Raw genomic sequence first — 15,018 nt, 5'->3', positions numbered from 1 at the left:
AGACAAATTCTAAATGGGTTAATTGAATTTGATAGGTTGATAACTCATTTATACCGATATGTAAAAACTTAAGATACTCATATCCATATATTCAATAGATGGGTACGGTAAATTTAGATAAATGAGTTTGTTTGTCACTTATAATTTTAGTGGGCTTCACTTACACCCCCCTCCCCCGGGCCTTCCCGGGCTCTAATCCAGTATATGCTAGTTTCCTACTCAAGCGAAAGCATATAGAAGAAATACAACCCAAAATTTACCAAAATTCTCGACTTCAATGGCGGCTAGAATTTGGGTTAATATTTCATTCATTTTCTTTGACATTCATTTTCTTGTCATGCTTCCATCGCCTGCAGTAGCAAAAAGAGCAGATAAAGAGCACGTCTTGACTTTGGATCACTCCAACTTCTCTGAGATTGTTTCTCAACACGATTTCATCGTGGTTGAGTTCTATGCTCCTTGGTATATATATTTTATTTTGCTTATTTCATTGAATCAAGATAACAAATAATTGTTGTTGTACGTTTTGCATTTCTTATTGGATGGTTCCTCACATATGTTTCCCTAAACATCTTTACCATATATCGTTGCTTTCATATGCGCTCACAAAATTTGTTGAGGAGTACAAACCAATTAATCAGCACGATGAATGATTTACATATGTTTTATTTAGAATATGAATATCTTTTTTTCTGAGGAGACATTTGTCTAGTGTTTAAGATTAAAATTTTAGAAATTAAAGGTTTTGATTTTAAATCACCCTACCTCTCTCATCGTTTCTTAAATCTCAACCCCTCCCTCTTAAAAGATATGAACATTATTAACGCTTTACTATTTTTTTCATATGTGCTCTATAAAATATTCAAGGGAAAATGATCGGTTTCATCCTTCACATTTCACAAAAATATTCTTTTCGTCCCTCACTTTTGAAATGAAGCAATTTCATCCTTGACATTTAAAAACTGAAATTATTACATCCCTAAACCTAAATTTCAGTCTGAATCAAACCACCGATCAACCTGATTACAAATTTTGGGGGTGTAATTGGAAGATCATTTTGTTAACTCAACTTGATATTCATGTGAAATTTAATGAACTTAAAAAGAAAAAAGAAAAAATTATAACAAAAAAAAGAAAGATTAATCTTTTCTACATTATCATTGTATACACTGACGGTTTTATGTACCGCCATATCATTTTAATTTAAATTTAAACACCAAATTTTATATTTATGATACACATTTAGATTCGCAAGGGGATATACTAATGGTGCATGAAAAGATTTATCAAAAAAAAAATTTCTACTATTCCAAGACAAAGAATGGCCTTTTATGTTATCATATTTATTTTTTTGGTTTAATAAATGTCATGTGAATATGATGAAGTTGACCGAATGTTTTATCAATTCTATTTTCAAAATTTATTGCTGGTTATTAGATGGTTTGATTGAAAATTAGGTTCAGGGATGTAATCGTTTTAATTTTTAAATGTCAAGGATGAATTTGCTTCATTTTAAAAGTGAGGGACGAAAAGAATATTTTTGCGAAATGTAAGGGATGAAATAGGTCATTTTCCCAATATTCAAAGAAGATGGAGTGCCATTAACGATAATTCAAATGCAATTAACAATGCTTTATAGTAAATTCAGTCTTGCTATTGTACATTTGCTGTAAAATGTTGTGCTTTGCTCTGGCGGATATTCTATAGCGTCTGGCAATCTCATTAAAGTGCTTAGCTTGTCTCCGCTTATTTTTTTTCTTTTTCATTTTCTTTTTTGTCTTTTGGTTTTCGTTTTCCATTTGTGGTTTCAGTAACTTCTCATTGGTTTGGGATAACATATGATGCTATGTTAATTATCTTTTGAGGTTCTTTCTGTTCAGTAATTTAGTTCTTTTCGTTTGGGAAATGTGACCCCCTTTTTTGTTTAATTTTTCACTTTACTCTTACATTATATTTCTCTCATTTGTTACTCAACAGCAGTGGGCATTGTAAGAACCTTGCCCCGGAGGTACTAAATTTCATTTGATGTCATTCTTTCTTGGTTGAAACGTTTAAAAAAAAAAAGAAAAAAGTTATGAACCATTACTAAATACGTTCATATGTATTTATTTTTGTTTAATTTGTTGCCTTACAATTTGAAATTGTTTCTTTGGTGTATAGTCTGAAAAAGCTTCTACTATTCTCAGTAGTAATGACCCTCCAGTCATGCTGGCGAAAGTAGATGCAAGCGATGAAGCAAACAGAGGACTTGCAACTGATTACAAGATCCAAGGTTTCCCCACTATTAAGATATTAAGGAATGGAGGGAAAACTATCCAAGAATACAATGGTCCCAGAGAAACTGATGGTATAGTTGCATATTTGAAAAAACAAGTCGGTCCTGCATCTGTTCAAATCAAATCTGAGGAAGATGCTGGCATTCTTATTGATGAACAGAAAATTTTTATTGTTAGTACTTCTTAGTATCCTTTGTATTGCACAGTTCTTAGATGATTATACAATCTGGTATACTTAGCGTAAACTCGTCTAGGTCGGGGTGTTCCCAGCACTTTCTGGAGAGGAGTATGACAACTTCACAACTCTGGCTCAGAAACTACGCTCTGATTATGATTTTGGTCACACTACAAATGCCAAATTCCTTCCTCGCGATGAAATAGTTAGCGGACCAATTGTTCGCTTGTTTAAACCATTTGATGAGCTATTTGTTGATTTTCAGGTATACTTTGCTTTAAACATTTTGGTGCTTTTGATCCTTTTTTTTTAAGGTAATTACGGGCATATTGGTTTATGTCATTTGCAGGATTTTCAAGTAAATGTGCTGGAAAACTTTATAGAAGAAGCTAGTATTCCTGGAGTGACCATTTTGGATAACAAGCCACGCAACTTTGAATATGTTAACAAATTCTTTCGTAGGGCCAAAGCAAAGGTCTTTAAGTTCTTTCAATTGCATAACTAAATTGATCTTTCTTCGCTATTCTTTATACATTAAAAGTATTTTCCACGAATGTATCACCATAAAATCTTGTACTTTTCACAATTTTTTTATGATTTCAGAATTTCTCCGTCTTATTTTATATCCTCAGAATATTTCTCCACAATGATAGATTAATATTTAGTAGTTCCCATTTGTTCTTTCTTTTTTTCTCCCCACAGTTGACATCTTTGTCGTCCATTTTTGCACCTTTCTGACATCCTGTTCGTGGAATTTTTGCTCTATGGATAGGCAATGTTATTTCTAAACTTCACAGCCGAGCTTGACACATTCAAGTCTAAGTACAATGACGTGGCAGTGCTTTACAAGGGGAAAATGGGGCAGGAACGGTTGTCCTCAGACAACCGTTCCTGGCAGTTGACGGCCATGATTTGGCCAAAAAATTTTGTGCGGCTCAGATCAAATCTTGTAACTCGATTTTCACGCCGTGTGTGGGACCCACAAAAATTTGTTGTAAAGTTACGTCGTGTGCAAAGAAAGTTACACCGTGTGCAATCAAAGTTACGCACAGTGAAAAATGCACACAACCGGCACAAACAGTTGTACGTGCATCCGTTTCTGCCCCTTGTCCTTACAAGGGCAAGGAACCAAGCTTTTTGTTGGGTGACATTAATGCCAGTCGAAAAGCTTTTGAGGTTATTTTCTTGTCCTTGCACCTTTACTGGACATATTGGCCGCTATTTTTGTTTAATATCATCAAATCATATTGACTATAAATGCATTTTTCTGTTAATTCCAGTATTTTGGCCTTAAGGAGGATCAAGCTCCTTTAATCATCATTATTCAAAAGCCTTATGGACTGAAATATCTCAAGTCAAACATATTGCCTAATCAAATTGTGTGAGGACTCGAAAATTTTCTTATTTTTATCTTATTTTACTGGCTTATTTAATTATGTATTTACCCGTTTTTTTCGAATAATTTATTTCAACCCTTTTAGAACCATTTACATGGAACTATGACTTGCATATATTTTTAAAACGTCCCGTTAATAAATTTAATTTTCGGAAACTCGTTTAGTGAGATCTAGTGAATCGCGTTTGGAGGCAATATTCAATTTGAGAGTACAGTGACCTTGAAAATTTGAGAACTCATGCGTTAGTCTTAAAATAGGTATCTTATTGCTTAATTATCCTAGTATTAGTTAGTTATATTATCGTTACGAGAATTTCTTAGAAATTACGCTTTATCGCGCACGAGTCAGAAGTTCGCGTTTTCACGCGCGCGACTAATTGAAGGACTTTAGAAATTTATTTTAGACTACTAAGAGTGAATAATATTAGTATTAAAGGAAGTACATTAAAGGTTTAGTGTACAAGTGAAATAAACCCGAGAGAAAACGGACACGAAATGCGCGCGCGGGGAATACTATTCAAAGTTGACTTTTGCTCAATTTGAACCACCAACCACCAAGCTTCTCCAAGAAGCTTTATCACCAGCCAGACTCTCTCTCTTTCTTCTCAAGGCTGGCAGAAATTCTCAAAGCAAAGAAGAAGAACTCTTCATTATTCCACCTCATTTCACTTCCAATCTTCCAACCATTTCACTCCAAATTCACCACATAACTTCCACTTCACTTGGAGATTCACTTGGACTAGGAAGGAAGCATCTTTCTCATGGTTTTCTTGGGTCTTGGGAGTGCAAAAATTTCTGATTTTTCATCAAAGCAAAGAGGTAATCATCCAAACCATCCGATCTTCCATCTTTAGCTTTAGTGGATTTGATATTGGCCATGAAGTTTGTAGCTTCATTGTGGGTGTTGTTATTTGGTTATAAATGTTGGAGTGGGCTCTATGAAATCTCACAATGGATATATTGGACTGATATGATGATTTAGTGGTTGGTTTGAGTTGTTTTGGTGTTGTTTAATTTAGTTATGGGTAGAGAATTGAAGGAAACAGAATGAAATTTCACTTGGACTGCTAATCGAATTCTGCCCTGTTTTTCTCGAAGCTTTAATCTGAAATTTTGATGCTCAAATGACCTTGAATCTGATGTAGATATGATGTGTAGGATATGTGAAAAGTTTTCACCAAAAATCATGTGATTTGGTTGAGTAAAAGTTGGAATTTCGAAATGGTACAAATCTGGAAAACTGTGTTCGGGTGCTCTGGACAGAGCATCTTTGAACTATCATAACTCTCTGCTCGGATGTCAAAATCAAGTGACGTTTATGGCATCTGAAACTAGACATCCGTAGTTTTCTAACGGTGTATCATGAACCTTTTAATTCGAAGTGAGTCACCTGTAGTGACTGATCAAATTCGACTGCCCTGTTCTGTCAATGCAACCGAGAAAATTGTAGAAGCTGCAACTTGTGGCTCCATTTTCTCTTATTTGCAAACTGAATTTCGAAATGACTCCTTCTGATGAAATGTAGCCTTTTGAATTTAGTTTCCAACGCCACTAACCATGTCCAATTCCAAGTTGAATTGAGTGAGATATAGTCCAATTCCCAAACTATACCAAATCTGAAAAACTCTAATTTTGGCTAGCCGAATGGCCTACCTTGACTTGGGACTTGTTGTTTTGAAAATTCTGATGTCAATCACCTACCAAATGTATATTGGATGTTTTTTAGACCTTTGTTTCACAAATGAGTCAGATTTGAGTTTATTTCATTGGACCAAGTGTTTGAAAAAGAAAAGGAAAGCAAGAAAACAGATTTGCCTTGGAAATTCCTTAAACTTTGATAGTTTTGTTAACTACCTTCCCGTGCGAATTTTCAAATGAAATTTGATAGAGGAGTAGTCCTCATATGAAAGTTGAATTGTACCAATTTTGGTGTCAATCTAAGACCATTTCGATATACAAATGATGTCCCAAATTTGCTTTTTGAATCTGGAAAATTTTTCCTTTTCTTTTGGTTGAATGGTCAAATCTGATTTGAGAAGTTATATTTCGAAAACCTTGATGTCAATTACTTCTAAATTGCTTATTGGATGTTTATGGAACATTGGTTTCAATATTTGAATTAATTGAAGTTGATTGTGTGGAACAAAGCTTTTAAAAAGGAAGGAAACGTGAGAAGGCAGATTTGTTTTGAAAATTTCACAAACTTCAGTCGTTTTGTTAACTGCCTTCCCAAGTGATTTTTTACGTGAAATTTGGTAGAGATATAGTTCATATATGGAAGATTTAGTGTACCAAATTTGGTGTATTTTCAATGCCATTTTGATGGCCAAATAGTACTTCAAAGATAGCCTTTCAAATCTGGAAAATGACTGAACGGTTTATAAAATGCGACCAACTTTGAGTTGCTATATCTCAATGCTCAGAACTCCGATTTCAGTTCTGTTTGTTGTGTTTAAACTTTGATTGGAACTCTAATAGTTCTATGAATTTCAGAGGCTAGTTCATTTTCTGTGAATTTTACCGAATTTCCAAAGTTTGCTGAAAACTAAGACTGAAACTGCCTTGGGAGTCCAAGTCAGGCCCTTTAAGCCAAAATTTGAGTGTCTTCCATTTAGAATCTTGGAAAAGTATCTTCTAGGAACTTTTAGTACTTTGAACTAATTTCCAACGGTACCAAGTTTTCCAATTTTGGACCTACGGAGTGTAAGATATGATTTTTTAAAAATTGCTCCTTAAAACTAAAATTTTTGAACTTGAAGGGAATTGAGTTTTTAGAAACTCTTCACTACCCTTCGATATTGAATGACCATTTTAGACTTGATTTCTTGAGGGAAAACAGTTTTTCCTTGCATTATTAAATCCCACTTTTGAGTTTCGATTTACGAGTAATTAAGGCTCTCTTTCATGAAGTTTTCTTAAATTGTACAAGGGTACAATCTCCTTTATTAACTAAGGATTATAAATGATAGTGTATGATAGTTAATTACATTTTGCTCAAGCGCTCAAGGAGACCTTCAAGAGAATCTCACAGTGGACGCCTAAAACCCTCAATTGTGCACTACTTCGTTGTTTTTAATTGATGAGTGTCAAGTGCATGTTTTGTTACAATTATGTGAATTGCTGCTTCTGAACTGAAAATTTATAACTACTGAGTCGAGTGTGTACTTTATCGCACTCGTTTTCATTTAACTGAATCGAAATTTAATTGTTTGAATTAAATTGAATTACCTGAATTGAACTGAACTGAATTATATGCTATGGCTGCATATGTCGTTGGAGTGAATCTCCTCGACCTTTAACTGAACTGTATACACATCGTTGGAGTGAATCTCCTTAATACATAACTAAACTAGGAGACGCCCAAACTCATCGGCCGATCTTATGACTCGAGCCGGCAAGAGCTTGGTTGGGAAGCTTGGTGAGCCCTGATAAAAAAACTAAAAGTTTGATCTATTTGAGAGATCATGCTTGGCCTACTTGTATAGTAGTGCCTTTATAGCAGTTTGGGCCCGATGAGGGTATGTATGGTGGACGGAGAACGAGTAAGCGGAGTTTCTATGGACTAAATACCGACCCAGTTGACGGAGTGTCATCCCGGGGAGGTAATTGATCGAGCATTGGCAAAGCAAGTGGAAATTAGCTCCTGAGAGCACCCATATCCTTGAATTGTTTCTGTTTACTTTTCTTACTCGAATTGTTAATTACTTGAATATTATTGTTTTACTTGCTAAATTGTGATTGCTACTTGGATTACGTGCTTGCATGTGTGTTTCTTGGTCTCACTGAGTATTGGCTCATCCTATTAGTTTGTTTTCCTTAACAGGTTGGATTGGAAGATTTTGGAAAAGCCGACTAGGTTATACTTTTGGCTAGAATCTGGGTTGCATATGTTTAGTCGACTTTTAATAGTTGTATTTTGTTGCTTGATGTATCTTTTGAGAATATGATGTAAGATTTGGATATTCAGTTATGGAAACGATTTTCCTTCATTTTAGACTTGTATTATTTGGTTTGTATCTTTAAGTTTGAACTAAACTGTCTTGAGTCCTGGCGAAAGTTGGGCAGGCGTTCCGCGGATATCTTTGGGTTTGCCCTTGGGAGAAGTGGGGCGTCACAAATTGCACCTCGGTTGAAGGACTACAACGTTTTTTTTTTGTCTACTTTGTAGTTCTCATTGTTCTTTATCCCTTTGGATTGCCATTAAAAGATATTCTCTTGTATGATATTCTCCCCTCCAACAATTTCTGCATTAATCACTTTTCATTGATATCTTTGGACATTTTGAACTTGCATACTTTTTCACCAGGCTGGCAACTTGAAGCCATTTATAAAGTCAAAGCTTATCCCAAAAGTTATTGACGAACCAGTCAAAGTGTTGTTACAGACAGCTTAGAGGACGTGGTTCTCAACTCTGAGAAGAACGGCCAGTAATTTCCGAACTGTATGTCCATTGCCCCTGACTATTTTCTTTCTAGTTTGTTTCTTGTATAAACTCTAAAGTTTCACCTGAAGCAAAGATACTAGCAGATGATTACAAGCCTGATATTAGCCTATTTCTCGAATGGTACAATTACTTGTAAGTGGTCTGGCAATTATTTATATTTGTTGTCTTGGCTAGTGGAGAGAGGAAAGAGATGAGAAGATGCATTGTGTATTAGACGTTTTCTAGACTAACCTTTTCATAAGAAGCCATGCTTATACTTTTGAGTATTTTTGTTTGCCTTGCAGTTCTGCTAGAATTTTACGCACCTTGGTGCAGCCACTGCAAGAACCTAGCACCCACCTTGGATGAAGTCGCTATCTTGTATGAAGATGATAATGATATCTTGATAGCAAAATTTGTGAGAATTCTGTTGTCCTATTCTTTCTATCCAAAGCATCTACAAACAGTTGCTCTTATGTTTGCTTGCACTTCACAGTCCTTGAGTTAAAACCTCAATTACCCTCAGCTACTTATCAAAGATACTTGTCCAGACTTGACTAAAGTTGCTGAAAAATATTTTTCTAGTTGTTCATACTTTAGACATAAGCAGTACTTTCACCGGTAGTTAGTTCACCTATAATTATTAAAGTTTTATTAATGGTTAAAGAGATCACGATGAGAATTTTGCACCCATAAGCTATCCTTCCTGTGATTTTATGAAAGATCATTGAAGGTGCTAACTTCTGGTTTGACTAATTGTAGCACGCAACAGCAAATGATATCACAAATGAGATATTTGATGTTCCAAGTGTTCCCTACCTTGTACTTCAGAGCTGCAAGTGGTAACATTATGAAGTATGATAGGGATAGAACAAAGCAACACATAATTGAGTTTATCGAGAAGAATCGTACTAAGCATGCACAACTAGAATCCTTCAAAGATGGCACCGTAATATCAAATTCGGCTAAAGAAAAGGCCATGAAGAATGAGTTATGAGGCCAGCTCTATTTAGTTTTCCCTTTTGTATTGTAGCATTTTGTTTCTCTCATATGCTCATAAGGAAAGCTTTGAACTATCTAGAAGATCCTTTTTCCATTCTTTTCAAACAAGCAACTCAGAAAACTAATGTGCCTAATGAGGAATTGGTGCAGGGCATTTGATAGCTGTCTGTTTTCTGGATTGACTTTTGTAGTAGACCTATTTACTTGGATAGAATGGCCCTTGTGCTAGGACTAGAAATCTCTCCTTCTAATAAAGTCAGAGATGCTTTGGACTGATTATATTAACTTAGTTAGATCAAATTCGGATGTTCAAAGATTATACATTCTATTCCAGATTACTGTATTCGTTGGAACCTTCAAGATGGAAGTGATCTGTAAAATTTTAGTTTTCAGAAAAGAATGAAATGTGATTAATAGTAATTTTTCGAGCAGTATTAACTTTTTTGCTTGATGGTTAATGAGGATGCTCACCTCGGTCACCCCCCGCGGTGCCGAGGTTGCTCACTTCAGCCGTCACTCAAACGCGGTCATAACCTGAACATGACCCCTTGGTTCGGCCAGATCTCTGGCCTACAACATGGATGACCTCTGCACCTCAGGCCTTCCACTTCAGCTGCGCACTGATGATGTCAACCCTACCTGACACAGTACGGAACCAGTGCTTTATCTGAAAAACACCTGATGCTCTTAATGGCTACTGCACAAGACTTCCCGTCATCAAGTCCTGACTACTACAGTGTCAGAGTCAGATCTCCTGGCAGGGGACAGAGTCGTAATGGCCAGGACGTGGATCCCACTAACATGAGCCCACCCTCCGTCCTTCATTCCTGCCCCATAAATACCCACCATTCACTCCCAACAAGTAAGCACACTATTATCTTTTTACTGTTCATTATGCTTTATTCCTCCAATATACTGACTTGATCGTCGGAGTGATCTCAGGGAAGGAGCCCCGCCATTCACTTCGGATAAACAGATTCATCACCCTTCACTTGAGAGAGAACTGATTTAGGTCGGTTTTGCTACCCATTGGAAATCACCTCTTCAACTGGCACCGTCTGTGGGAACGAGAGTACTGCAAAATGAGACCTACGCGATCCAGGAGTAGACGAGTTCCCTCTACTGGACCTGAGCCCAGCTTCGCTGCTCAGCATGACCGTGCGTTTGAAGAGCAGGTGTCTCCTAGAGGCCCACCCACGAACGAAGACGCCATCGCCCGGATGGCCAAATTTGTGGCAGAAAACCCCCAATATTTTCGAAGAGCTCGGAAAATACTTCAAGAGGCAAGGAAAAGAGAAAGCTGAATCCTCCAAGAGGAGATCAACGAAGTTACCCGAAGTGCCTTCAGGTGAGGACTCTGATAATGGGCATCTCTCCCGGAATACCTCCAGGCACGCCTCTTCCAAGGCGATCTCCAAAATTGCCTATATTTTTCGAGCGTTTTCCCAGGAGTGATTGGGAAGACGAGTTGAGGACGCGCTTCAGCGCCCTGGGGGGCTAGCAGCTGATTACATGAGGGTTCCGCCCTTTATCGATGACATCAATGGGGCAATGGTTCCCCCCAACTTCAAACTCCCAATACTACAGCCCTATGATGGTCGAGGTGATCCCGAGGATCACCTCCGCGCATTCATCTCAGCATTCCGCCTGTACTGCGTTCCCGACGCCGTGATTTGTCGAGCTTTCCCCATTTTCTTGCAAGAGACAGCTCGAAAATGGTTCTGGAGTCTAGAACCAAGGAGTATTTCCTTAGTGGATGAGTTGGTGGACAGGTTTATTCACCGCTTTGTATCGTCCCGCCCAATCACGAAGACTTCAGCCTATCTCTTGAACTTACAGCAGACTCTCGAGGAGTCACTGTGCTCGTATGTGCAGAGGTTCAATAAGAAAAATGTGCAGATATCTGATCAAAATGAGCAGGTAACCATAACTACCTTCACCAACGGATTGATCGTAGGAACCTTCCATAACGAAATACATTGGGATTACCCCCGTTCGCTCCGATGATACGAACTCGACCCAGCAAGAACCTGTCTTGAAGAACCGAATTGATCAGGCAGCGGAAGGATCTATCTTAACCAGGTTATGGAACAATAACTACGTTGCTAGACCTAAAGAGAACCTGTCTCTAGAAACCTAGTGGATTGGTTATTGGCTTGAAAGAACAAGATGATGTGATCATCTTGCCTTGAACACCACAAGTATCCAAGCTAAATACTTGATACTGTTCAAGAAGAAACTCAAGTTCCATCAAGGAACTCCATAAAAGGAGACAACTCTCTTTTTATTAATTCATCTTCAATATCCTCCTGAATAGTTAAATAAAGTTGGCTATTTATAGCCTTACAAGATTCAAAACCCTAATCTAAATTGGAAACAATACAAGTTTCTTTATTTGACTTGATACAACTTCCCAAATAAATTTGGAAGCAATTATCCTAAAACTCTAATTCAATTAGAATAGGAAACTAACTGACTCAATTGGCTTAACTATGGTCAACATGACCTTAGCCTTTATTTCCCTTAATAACTCAAGACTAACTAACAAGTATTGTTGGAAACTTACTTAAATAAATAATAAGAAATAAACATGACAAATCTTCAATGATTTTTGAACCCGATTGCACCATCAACCATCAATTGAATTTTCTTGAATTTCAAGGGAATCCAAATCTTCATGTTCTCATTATTCCCCTCCTCTTGAAAGACGATTTGTCCTCAAATCGAGTGCTTACTTACAAAGGAGTAACTTGGAGAATGTCTTGATAAATGCAATCCAAGAACCATATCGCCAACTCAACTTGATTATGAATACGAACCACTGCACATGCTCTATTTGTCAAGAATATCTTCACCCAATTGTACTTGGCTAGAATTTGGAAGTCAACCAATATTTGGAAATCAATCAAGATTTGGCAATCAATCAAGATTTAGAAATCAATCAAGATATCAATCAAGATTTGAAAACCAATCAAGACACAACTCACTTTGGAAACAAACACAAGGGAAAAAAAAATCTTTTTTTTTTCGGATGAACAGTTCTGCTACAGTACTATGAACAATATTGCTACAGTAGCGGCGGATGAACAGTACTGCTACAGGGGGGTGAACAGTTTCGATGAACAGTACTCCGTGAACAGTCTTTTTTTTTTTTTTTTTTTGCTTTTGACGACTCGACACAAGGTTACGATTTCACTTGGAAGAAATTCAATGGGAGTTAAATCCTTGAAAAACCTGTTTTCAAGAACGTAATCACACCAAAAAATTTCAATCTCGATCAATCACAGGGTAGGTTCGACTCAAGTGAAAAAATCAAGAAAACAAGAATCAAATTTTTTTTTTGTTTCTTTTAAATCAAAAGGCGGCTAGGGTTTTGGTAGAAAAATAAATAGAAAAGAAAAGAAAAGAAAAGGATATTAACCTGAATCAAGAGCCGAAGCTTTGATACCAGATGATACGAACTCGACCCAATAAGAACCTGTCTTGAAGAACCGAATTGATCAGGCAGCGGAAGGATCTATCTTGACCAGGTTATGGAACAATAATTACCTTGCTAGACCTAAAGAGAACCTGTCTCTAAAAACCTAGTGGATTGGTTATTGACTTGAAAGAACAAGATGATGTGATCATCTTGCCATGAACACCACAAGTATCCAAGCTAAATACTTGATACTGTTCAAGAAGAAACTCAAGTTCCATCAAGGAACTCCATAAAAAGAGACAACTCTCTTTTTATTAATTCATCTTCAATATCCTCCTGAATAGTTAAATAAAGTTGGCTATTTATAGCCTTACAAGACTCAAAACCCTAATCTAAATTGGAAACAATACAAGCTTCTTTATTTGACTTGACACAACTTCCTAAATAAATTTGGAAGTAATTAACTACTTTCCTAAAACTCTAATTCAATTAGAATAGGAAACTAACTGACTCAATTGGCTTAACTATGGTCAACATGACCTTAGCCTTTATTTCCCTTAATAACTCAAGACTAACTAACAAGTATTGCTGGAAACTTACTTAAATAAATAATAAGAAATAAACATGACAAATCTTCAATGATTTTTGAACCCGATTGCACCATCAACCATCAATTGAATTTCCTTGAATTTCAAGGGAATCCAAATCTTCATGTTCTCATTATCCGAGAACTCTGGGAACGGGTAGACCGAGAAATCAGAAGTGATGACTTAAATCGCATGAAGCGGGAAGTTCAAGCAGCCCGCACTGGGCAGGAGTCCCGAAGAAGGAAAGAGACCGGCCGGATCGAACAAAGGCCCAGTGGCTCATCGATTCAATTCCGAGATCGCCGGAGTGTCTTTGACAGGATCGTGAAGGGGAGGTCGTCCACCTTGGACGCCGAGCTGACTCCCCTCAATTTCAGTCGGTCTCACATTCTGGCTGTGATGAGACAGAATCACCTCGGCCGAGCCCTTCTTGAAATTCTGGGAAGGAGGGAGAAGAGGAATTCCAATCTCTATTATGCCTATCACCGAGATGTTAGGCACGAGACCGAGGACTGCAACGATCTGAAGAGAGAGATCGAGAACCTGGTCCGGCAGGAACACCTGAAGCAATTCGTCCGCAAGGATGGAGGCTTCAACCGAAGTGCCTCTCACCGAGACAACCGAGGTCCTCGCCGAGAGGACAGGCGAGACACACAGATTCATTGTCGTGGACCCGAAAAACATAGGGAGGATTAGCGGCCTCCACGAGACGGGTCCCCGAGTTACGGTCCTAACATCGCTGGTGTAATCAGCACAATCGCAGGTGGTCCGACGGAGGAGACAGCCAGAACTCCCGAAAAAGGACCTACCGTCAAGCTGGCCTAGAGGCTGCCGAGCCGAGCTCGAGGTTATCCGAGATGATTACCTATGGTCCCAGCGACCCTATCCCTGCTGCCTCTAGCAACCACGAAACCCTCGTGATTGAAGTACTCACCAATAACTACATAGTCAAGAAGGTTTATGTTGATCCCGACAGCTCGGTAGACGTCTTGTACTACCGGACCTTTGAAAGCTTGAAACGGACCAGAGAGCAGCTCACTCCTGTTAGAACCACTCTCGTCGGCTTCGGGGGAAACGTGGTTCACCCGGAGGGAATGGTATTCCTGATGGTGACTATCGGGCGTCACTCTTGCTGCCGAACTATACCCGTTAGCTTTGCGGTGGTCAAAGCAGATTTCCCTTACAACATGTTATTAGGACGGCTCACGCTTAACGCTTTGAAAGCCGTGTACTCCACCTACCACTTGAGTTTCAAATTTTTGACACCCGCGGAGGTGGCTGAGATGAGCAGCGACGTGAACGCCACCCGAGAATGCTACCTCGCCACCATCCAGGCCGCGGTCACTCCCCGTGCTGTGTCAAAGGCTAAGGAGAAGAGGCCAACTGTCATCTCTATAGACAGTATTGATTCTCAGAAGACCGAAAAGCCCGGTAGGCTTGAGTCTGAGGACGAGGTGGAGGAGGTGGTCCTAGACGAGACGAGACTTGACCAAGTGGTCCAAGTGGGGACGAGTCTCCCCTTGCCCTTAAAAGAAGAGATGATCCACCTAATAAAAGACCACCGAGACGTTTTCATGTGGTCCGCCGATGAAGTGGTCGGAGTGCCCCCCGAACTCATGATTCACAAGTTTAACGTCAATCCACAGGCCCGTCCTGTGAGACAAAAACGTAGACATTTCGGTCCCGAACGCAGCAAGGCTATATCCGATGAGATCAATAAACTCTTGTCTGCCAAGAT

At 38.4% G+C, this 15,018-nt stretch overlaps 1 pseudogene; it reads left to right on the top strand.

The window, feature by feature from the left end:
• Window positions 1-277: 277 nt before the first annotated feature.
• On the top strand, window positions 278-9,267 carry LOC113766375 (annotated as a pseudogene).
• The last annotated feature ends 5,751 nt before the right edge of the window (window positions 9,268-15,018 follow it).

This window comes from Coffea eugenioides, chromosome 3 (assembly GCF_003713205.1).
Source record: "Coffea eugenioides isolate CCC68of chromosome 3, Ceug_1.0, whole genome shotgun sequence".
In the NCBI taxonomy this organism is placed as follows: Eukaryota; Viridiplantae; Streptophyta; class Magnoliopsida; order Gentianales; family Rubiaceae; genus Coffea; species Coffea eugenioides.
This window is presented reverse-complemented; position numbering and strand designations above follow the sequence as displayed.